The sequence below is a fragment of the Convolutriloba macropyga genome, unplaced genomic scaffold (genome assembly GCF_964194025.1).
Source record: "Convolutriloba macropyga unplaced genomic scaffold, txConMacr16.3 SCAFFOLD_4120, whole genome shotgun sequence".
Lineage (NCBI taxonomy): Eukaryota > Metazoa > Xenacoelomorpha > Acoela > Convolutidae > Convolutriloba > Convolutriloba macropyga.
The window spans coordinates 1-10,000 of NW_027452684.1; the positions used below are offsets into that span (position 1 = coordinate 1).

Consider the following 10,000-nt stretch of genomic DNA (forward strand, 5'->3'; position numbering starts at 1 on the left):
ATGCAAAATTTGTGCGCAAATTTTGCAAAGTAAAAAGCTGCACTGTAGCAAATTCTATGTGTGTAGCATTATTAGGGAAGTGTTGTTTGATGGCACCTCTCTACTTGATGCACCAAAGAACTACCTTGATGGCTCATGACCGCTGGTAATCTGTCGTCGCTAGTAGTTCGGAACTGAGAACAAATATGTTCGCAAATTACAACAATTATACAGCATATTGCTGAATAAAGCAGAACCGAATAATACTCAGTGACTTTACACCAAGACTGACTAATGTCTGGATTGTATCGTCCTACTCGAGTAAGGCGAAGAAAAGCTAGAAAGATACGCTTTTCACAAAGCAGGCTTAATGCATGCAAACCAAGGAGGAAGGAGTGATGCCCCTCCTTATAATAAGCAGAACCAAATAAAGAACAGACAGCATCATCTGTACAGTGACCAAGAAGAGGTGAAACTTCTGTATGTGAAAAGGCAATTTGAGCGAGATTTATTAGCAGACTAGTATTATGTTGTTTCTAGTAGGCGAAAGCCGAAACATCAACATGTGAAAATCTGATATTAAATCCTCAATCATTTTCCCTAGTATTATACAGCTATGAGTAACCTTAATTGGACACGGCAATTATTGCTGACCGGTGAAACTTTCGCATGGGAAAGACACACACACTTCTTGACAAAGCAATAAGTATTATGCTGTTTCTAGTACGCGAAAGCAGAAACATCAGCATGTGAAAGTTGTGAAGTTGAAGAATTTTTGTGTTGAGTACGATGTTGTTACTAGTAACCATGTCGACAGCTGAGAACTGTTCTCTAACCAATAGAAGGTGAAACTTCTGTATGTGAAAAGGCAATTTGAGCGAGATTTCTTAGCAGACTAGTATTATGTTGTTTCTAGTAGGCGAAAGCCGAAACATCAACATGTGAAAATCTGATATTAAATCCTCAATCATTTTCCCTAGTATTATACAGCTACTAGTAGCCGTAATTGGTCAGGGAAACATTGTTGACCGGTGAAACTTCACATGGGAAAGACACACAAATTACTTGACAAAACAATAAGTATTATGCTGTTTCTAGTATGCGAAAGCAGAAACATCAGCATGTGAAAGTTGTGAAGTTGAAAAGTTTTTGTGTTGAGTACGGTGTTGTTACTAGTAACCATGTCGACAGCTGGAAAGCTGTTCTCTAACCAATAAAAGGTAAAACTTCTGTATCTGAAGAGGCGGCGTGATTGAGATTTTTAACAGACTAGTATTATGTTGTTTCTAGTAGGCGAGAGCCGAAACATCGACATGTGAACATCTGGTTTTTAAATCATGAGTCAATTCTCCCTAGTATGATACAGTTGTTAGCCGGTATTGGTAACAGTAGAACAGAGATTTGGAGGGCAAAACCTGCTCATGGGAAATGCTCACAGAGCGCTATCTACCAGTACACATAGTATTATGCTGTTTCTAGTACGCGCGAGCCGAAACATCAGCATGTGAAATGTGTAATCGTGGGTAACTCTAAGTGTGTAGAGTACTGTGTAGTAACTAGTAGCCATGCCAAAGCATGCATTGAAACTCTTCGTGATTTAAAAAGCTCAAAGCAAGATTGACGAGGCCGCAAGGCTATGTCTTTCTAAATTCGAACAAATCGAAAGATTGTTCAAAGTACAATTAAACTGATTGATCCTGTCAGTTGCCATATGCTTGTCTGAAAGACTAAGCCATGCATGTGCAAGCGAAGCTTGAAAAAGTGGAACCGCGAATGGCTCATTAAATCAGTTACTATCTATTAGTTGATTTGCAAGCTAAATGAATAACTGCGGTAACCCTGCAGCTAATGCATGCTGATTGTCCGACACTGTCGGAGACTTTTACAAGACTACACCGGGTGATTTGCTAAGTACAGACACATCCCGTGATGAGTCCTAGTAACTGAAAGATCCCAGATAGCTTCGGCTTGGGGACGGAACTTCCGAATTTCTGACCTATCAACCTATGATGGTAGTGTAACGGACTACCATGGTTGTGACGGGTAACGGGGAATCAGGGTTCGATTCCGGAGAGGGAGCCTTAGAAACGGCTACCACATCCAAGGAAGGCAGCAGGCACGCAAATTACCCACTCTCCGCACGAGGAGGTAGTGACTAGAAATAATGATATGAACCTTTATGGTTTGTAATCAGAATGGAATGGACTTAAAAGCTCCATTGATGAACGAGTAGAGGGCAAGTCTGGTGCCAGCAGCCGCGGTAATACCAGCCTCTACAAGCGTATGCAATAGTTGCTGCGTTTAAAAAGCTCATAGTTGGATCTGTTTGAGTAGAACGGCAACATGGTCTTCAGTTAAATCTGTTGACTCGTTCCGCTCATCCTTCGCATCGAAGAAATAGTTTGCACTTAAATGTGACGAACTGTGGAAACGGTGTTTTCACCCTGAGAAAATTAGAGTGTTCAAAGCATCCTTTGGGATCGAATAATAAAGCATGGAATAATGGAGAATGACCCGCTACTCGATTGATGCCGGTTGGCTGAGTGCGGTAATGATTGAAAGGAACAGACGGGGGCATTTGTATTGCTACGTTAGAGGTGAAATTCTTGGATCGTGGCAAGACAAACTACTGCGAAAGCATTTGCCAAGAATGTTTTCATTAATCAAGAACGAAAGTCAGAGTATTGAAGAGGATTAGATACCCTCGTAATTCTGACCATAAACTATACCAACCTACAATTTGTCAAAGTCGATCTTGACTTGGCAAGAGATTAACCGGGAAACCAAAGTTTATTGGTTCCGGGGGAAGTATGGTTGCAAAATCGAAACTTAAAGGAATTGACGGAAGGGCACCACCAGGAGTGGAGCCTGCGGCTTAATTTGACTCAACACGGGAAAACTCACCCGGTCCAGACATCTTAAGGATTGACAGATTGAATATCTTTCATGATTATATGGGCGGTGGTGCATGGCCGTTCTTAGTTAGTGGAGTGATCTGTCTGGTTAATTCCGATAACGAACGAGATCTTCTCCATCTAAATAATGAAATTCACTATATGTGAATTCAAACACTTCTTAGAGGAACTATGCGGAATTAAATACCGCAGATGAAGTGAGGCTATAACAGGTCTGTGATGCCCTTAGATGTTCTGGACTGCACGCGCGCTACACTGTGTACTTTTAGATTGAGTACTCAGCCCTTGGTCCGAAATGGACTGGGCAATCAGAGAAAAGTACAGCGCTTCAAGGGGATCGTCTGTTGTAACTTGCAGACGTGAACCAGGAATTCCTGGTACTTATGAGTCAACAACTCATAGGGATTACGTCCCTGCCCTTTGTACACACCGCCCGTCGCTACTACTGATTGGATAGTTAAGCAAGAATTGCAAATTCCTACTGTTGGGACTTCGGTCTCCGGCAACGGGATGAAGCGGATCGAGCTTAATTGTCTAGAGGAAGTAAAAGTCGTAACAAGGTTTCCGTAGGGGAACCTGCGGAAGGATCAGTGATTGATTCCTTCGGGCATGGCTGCTGGTAGAGGCCATGTCTGTAGTGCGCATGACGCTCTGTCGCTAGAGATTGCTTGGCAACCAATCTCGAATTATGTATCGAGCTCAAAAACTACTTGTGTGGATACATAGTTCAGCAGTCATGGCAAGGGACTGCTTAAAGGGAGACTAGTTAGCAAAAGCAGCCTAGCAGAACTGCAGCTATCTAGATCTCAGAAGCTGGGTTATAGAAGCCCAGCTATAGACTTGTGAATGAGAAAGGCCTAAAAAGGTCCACAAGTCGCGTGGTTAGAACCGACACGCAAAAATCCCAGCGAGTGACAGAGCGTTGCGCTGTTCAGTGGGAAAGAGTTGAGCTACTCGGGGCGCCCACTGAACTTGCTCCGAGCCAAAGGCTCGAAAAAACACAGCTTAGCCTCAGATCCTTTACATAGAAGGCTAGCTAAAATAAACTTACCTTGGACGAGGGTAAAGTTTAGTCAGTTCTTAGGGGAGAGTAATCCACAGCTTCTCGCCCTCTGAACATTCTCCCAGATATGTAGGTCTGGGAGAGTCTCCTCCTGTTCTTCGGAATCTGGAGGTAGACAAAGACAGTACGATACGATCTTGCATCGGGATGACTAACCGATAATGATCATAATCTGACAATTTTTCCGGCTTGAGGCACCGGAGTCAGATTAAAGACACATACTGAACTAAAGGCGTATGTGCAAAGCTTGTCGGAGTGTAGAGAGTCAAGCTGAGTTGACTCGTCACGTGGTGATGACAACAGCCATGTGCAAAACACTCACAACTTTATCGTCTATGTGGAAAAGGTTGCTAACAGCGCTCTCTATGAGAGGCCCTCGCATATAACTATACGAGGAAAAGGCGATAGAGTTGTTTGAATGTGGGGCAGGTTCATCGACAAGCTAAGTTGATCACATTCTTGTTGTGGCATCCTACTAGAATTGGTCACGGTCTGCACCAACTCTCCCCAAGTTGGCCAGACTTAAAACTAGAAATAAGGTTTGCAGCTATGTGAACCTAGAAACTGTAAAGGAGTTGAAAGAACTTAAAGGAATTGAAAGAGGCCTTGAGGTATATCCTCTTGGTAAAGACCCACAAAAGCTCACAAAAGTGGCTTCGAAGGGCAAAACTGGTTCATCCAAAACAATTGGAGAGCTTAAAGCAGAACCAATTCGAATGAAACACTATTGGTGAAACTTCATCATGAGAACGTCACAAGCTGATCACGCTCTATGATATGACTAGTATTATGTTGCTTCTAGTAGGCTAAGCGCAAGCCGAAACATCAACATGTGAAAGTCGTAGAATTTTGCAATCAAACTGTGGCTAGTACTGTGATGTTACTAGTAACCTGGTGTTCCGTCATATGGCCAAGAGAGCATTTGAAGGCGAAACTTCTGCATGGGAAAGCTGCATCATGATCAAAATTTTATATCGAGTATTATGTTGACGTTAGTAGGCCTTGGCCGAAAACGCAGCATGTGAAAGGTATAGATAAAAGTTATTGTTGCAGTCAGTACTGTGTAGTTACTAGTAGCTGGATTTAAGCTCAAAATGAGACACTGTTGGTGAAACTTCATCATGAGAATGTCACAAGCTGATCAAGCTCTATGATATGACTAGTATTATGTTGCTTCTAGTAGGCTAAGCGCAAGCCGAAACATCAACATGTGAAAGTCGTAGAATTTTGCGATCAAATTGTGGCTAGTACTGTGATGTTACTAGTAACCTTGTGTTACGTCATATGGCCAAGAGAGCATTTGAAGGCGAAACTTCTGCATGGGGAAGCTGCATCATGAACAAAAGTTTATATCGAGTATTATGTTGACATTAGTAGGCCCTGGCCGAAAGCGCAGCATGTGAAAGGTATAGATAAAAGTTATCGTTGCAGTCAGTACTGTGTAGTTACTAGTAGCTGGATTTAAGCTCGAAATGAGACACTGTTGGTGAAACTTCATCATGAGAACGTCACAAGCTGATCACGCTCCATGATATGACTAGTATTATGTTGCTTCTAGTAGGCTAAGCGCAAGCCGAAACATCAACATGTGAAAGTCGTAGAATTTTGCGATCAAATTGTGGCTAGTACTGTGATGTTACTAGTAACCTTGTGTTACGTCATATGGCCAAGAGAGCATTTGAAGGCGAAACTTCTGCATGGGGAAGCTGCATCATGAACAAAAGTTTATATCGAGTATTATGTTGACGTTAGTAGGCCCTGGCCGAAAGCGCAGCATGTGAAAGGTATAGATAAAAGTTAGCGTTGCAGTCAGTACTGTGTAGTTACTAGTAGCTGGATTTAAGCTCGAAATGAGACACTGTTGGTGAAACTTCATCATGAGAACGTCACAAGCTGATCACGCTCTATGATATGACTAGTATTATGTTGCTTCTAGTAGGCTAAGCGCAAGCCGAAACATCAACATGTGAAAGTCGTAGAATTTTGCAATCAAACTGTGGCTAGTACTGTGATGTTACTAGTAACCTTTTCTTACGTCATATGGCCAAGAGAGCATTTGAAGGCGAAACTTCTGCATGGGGAAGCTGCATCATGAACAAAAGTTTATATCGAGTATTATGTTGACGTTAGTAGGCCCTGGCCGAAAGCGCAGCATGTGAAAGGTATAGATAAAAGTTATCGTTGCAGTCAGTACTGTGTAGTTACTAGTAGCTGGATTTAAGCTCGAAGTGAGACACTGTTGGTGAAACTTCATCATGAGAACGTCACAAGCTGATCACGCTCTATGATATGACTAGTATTATGTTGCTTATAGTAGGCTAAGCGCAAGCCGAAACATCAACATGTGAAAGTCGTAGAATTTTGCGATCAAATTGTGGCTAGTACTGTGATGTTACTAGTAACCTTGTGTTACGTCATATGGCCAAGAGAGCATTTGAAGGCGAAACTTCTGCATGGGGAAGCTGCATCATGAACAAAAGTTTATATCGAGTATTATGTTGACGTTAGTAGGCCCTGGCCGAAAGCGCAGCATGTGAAAGGTATAGATAAAAGTTAGCGTTGCAGTCAGTACTGTGTAGTTACTAGTAGCTGGATTTAAGCTCGAAATGAGACACTGTTGGTGAAACTTCATCATGAGAACGTCACAAGCTGATCACGCTCTATGATATGACTAGTATTATGTTGCTTCTAGTAGGCTAAGCGCAAGCCGAAACATCAACATGTGAAAGTCGTAGAATTTTGCAATCAAACTGTGGCTAGTACTGTGATGTTACTAGTAACCTTTTCTTACGTCATATGGCCAAGAGAGCATTTGAAGGCGAAACTTCTGCATGGGGAAGCTGCATCATGAACAAAAGTTTATATCGAGTATTATGTTGACGTTAGTAGGCCCTGGCCGAAAGCGCAGCATGTGAAAGGTATAGATAAAAGTTATCGTTGCAGTCAGTACTGTGTAGTTACTAGTAGCTGGATTTAAGCTCGAAGTGAGACACTGTTGGTGAAACTTCATCATGAGAACGTCACAAGCTGATCACGCTCTATGATATGACTAGTATTATGTTGCTTATAGTAGGCTAAGCGCAAGCCGAAACATCAACATGTGAAAGTCGTAGAATTTTGCGATCAAACTGTGGCTAGTACTTTGATGATGCTTGTAGCCAACCGAATTGGTTGAAAAGCCCAATAAGTAAGCTAACTTGGGAGAGCTTGTTGGAAACCAAATGCTACTAGATTGGTCCAAATACATCCTTCAACAGGGGATCACTTGGCTCGCTTTACGAAGAGGAGCACAGCTATATGTGTTAATTCGGTATGAATCGCAAGATTTGTTTACCGACCTCTCTAACGCAAAAGGCGGTCTCGGCTTCGGCTGTTGACTGCGTCCGATTCAGGGTTATATAACTCTCGATTGAACACATTGATGTTCTATTGTTGGTGCTTCCAATAAAATTGGAACACTTAAAGCAGAACCGATTCAAATAATAGCATTCTGATCAATGATTGCATTCCTTGATCAAGAACTGCTGGAGTCATTGTGATGGCGAATTTTCTTCATAAGAAAATTGCAAAGAGACGGAACTTAATGAGACTAGTATTATGTTGTTTCTAGTAAGCGGAAGCTGAAACAGCAACATGTGAAAATCAAGTTTTGTTCAATGATCTCGAGGCGATAAGTACTATGAAGCAACTAGTAGCCTAAGCATGACTCAGATTTGAGACAGTCAAAAAGACTGGCGAAACTTCTTCACATGAAAGTTACATAGAGAACTACAAATGTATACAGCGAGTATTATGTTGTTTCTAGTAGGCGAAAGCTGAAACATCAACATGTGAAAGTTGTCTGCAAACTGTAGAACGATATGTGATTAGTACTGTGCTGTTACTAGTAGCCAGTCTGACTGTAGAAGCCAAGACAAAGGGAAACTAATGCATCTGAAAAGGACAAGTTATGGAAAGGTATGCACGATAAGTATTATGTTGTTTCTAGTAAGCGGCAGCTGAAACATCAACATGTGAACGTCGTTGTGTACAGTAACCTAGAACTATATAGTCCTTAGTAACGTGCATTTACTAGTACCTGTAATTGGTATTCAGACTCAGGCAGTTTGGAATAGTTTGGCAAAGATGCACCAGAGAAAACTGGGATTTGATACAGAAATTGTTGAATACAAGTATTATGCTGCTTCTAGTAGGTTGAATCCGAAACATCAGCATGTGAAAATTGAAAACATTTCTGGTTCGAATTGTCACAAGTATTTGGTGATCTGAGTAGCCAAACTCACTACAACGCCAATTGAAGGCAAAAATTCTCAACGGGAAAAGCTATTCTCATTGAATGAGCTAACAAGACGAGTATTATGTTGCTTCTAGTAGGCGAAAGCCAAAACATCAACATGTGAAAGTCTTGCTGAACAAATTTAATGTTGTTGAGCTCAGTACCGTGTGAATTAGTAGCCATAATTGGCGAGCGAAAATTGAACTGGCGAAACTTCGTCTTTGGAAAATTGCAGATGCCGAGCACTTATTTTGCAACGAGTATTATGTTGACTGTAGTAAGCGAAAGCCGAAACAGCAACATGTGAAAGCTGTTGAAATTTGTGGTCATTTTGCAATAAGTACAAGGAGTGTAACTAGTAGCCAGGTCAAAATTTGGGATAAGAATGAGCAAAAATTCTGCATGAGAACAGTTGAAATTATGAAACTAAATTACAAAGACTAGTATTATGTTGTTTCGAGTACGCGAAAGCGGAAACATCAACATGTGAACGTTTGTAACGAAGTTTCGTTAATTTTCAGCCTAGTACTGAGCAAGAACGAGTAGCCTCATCTCCAATCCCACGCAAAATGTAGTGAAATATGTGAGTGAACCTTATTCACGGTGAGGGTTTCCCGAGGTCTGTATTGCAGCGAGTATTATGTTGCTTCTAGTAAGCGAAAGCTGAAACAACAACATTTGAAAGTTGGAATTAATGACTGAATGGAAACTTCGACCTGTGTTTGATAGTAGTAGCGAACAAAACTGCTGAATCGGTTTCTGTCTCATATTGGTCAGTGAACCAATTAAGAGACAATCAACTACATAACCTGAATTGGGCGAGAGAACCCCCTTAACTTAAGCATATCAGTAAGGGGAGGAAAAGAAATCAACTGAGAATCCCTTAGTAATGGCGAATGAACAGGGAAAAGCTCATCGGGAAGAGAAATGGCAACATTTCTCGGTGTCCGGTATGGTTTGATGCTAGACTGGTGAATTTGTCCTGATGTCTACTGGAAAGTAGCATCAAAGAAGGTGAAAATCCTGTAAAGGTCATTTTCGATACCAGTCATAATGGCTCATTCCTATGAGTAGAGTTGTTTGAAAGTGCAACTCGAAGCTGGAGATATGTCTCTCCAAAAGCTAATTATAAAGCGAGACCGATAGTAAACAAGTACCGTGAGGGAAAGTTGAAAAGCACTCTGAAGAGAGAGTGAAAAGTACGTGAAACTGTTGAAGGGGAACTGGAGTGAGCGTTACCATACTCAATGCCTTGATATTATATTCTCGGCTACCGAGTAGTGTAGTTGTCGTCTTTTGGCAAATCTTGTTAATGAATCGAGCAGAAGTTTTCCTCGGAATTCTTCTTGTTGATTCTAAACAAAATGAGATAAATTGATCTTGATTGCCTGTCTGACCTCAACTTCCTATTCAATGCTCTCTACAGCCCGTCTTGAAACACGGACCAAGGAGTGTGAGTTGCTTGCAAGTGTTGTCGCTCATTGAAAGCGCACACGCGAAATGAAAGTGAACAGTGTAATTTTTATGAATTGCACTACTTTGTGTGGTGAGGGCGCCGATTCGGTGTCCCGCAACCACGGACGGTTTTGCTCTTATTGCATGACTGATCCAGAGCAAGTAGCACACGACCCGAAAGATGGTGATCTATGCTTGGGCAGGGCGAAGCCACGGGAAACCATGGTGGAAGCCCGAAGCGGTTCTGACGTGCAAATCGATCGTCTGACCTGAGCATAGGGGCGAAAGACTAATCGAACCATCTAGTAGCTG

General features: G+C 41.8%; 1 non-coding gene and 1 pseudogene across 1 annotated transcript in view; both read left to right on the forward strand.

The window, feature by feature from the left end:
• Positions 1-7,202: 7,202 nt before the first annotated feature.
• LOC142357714 (5.8S ribosomal RNA) lies at positions 7,203-7,354 on the forward strand (annotated as a pseudogene).
• A 1,683-nt stretch (positions 7,355-9,037) lies between these two features.
• LOC142357715 (large subunit ribosomal RNA) overlaps positions 9,038-10,000 on the forward strand; it is a 3,522-nt gene continuing 2,559 nt past the window's right edge. The window contains exon 1 of the ribosomal RNA XR_012761693.1: positions 9,038-10,000. This exon is cut by the window's right edge and continues 2,559 nt beyond it. This is a non-coding gene — a ribosomal RNA (large subunit ribosomal RNA).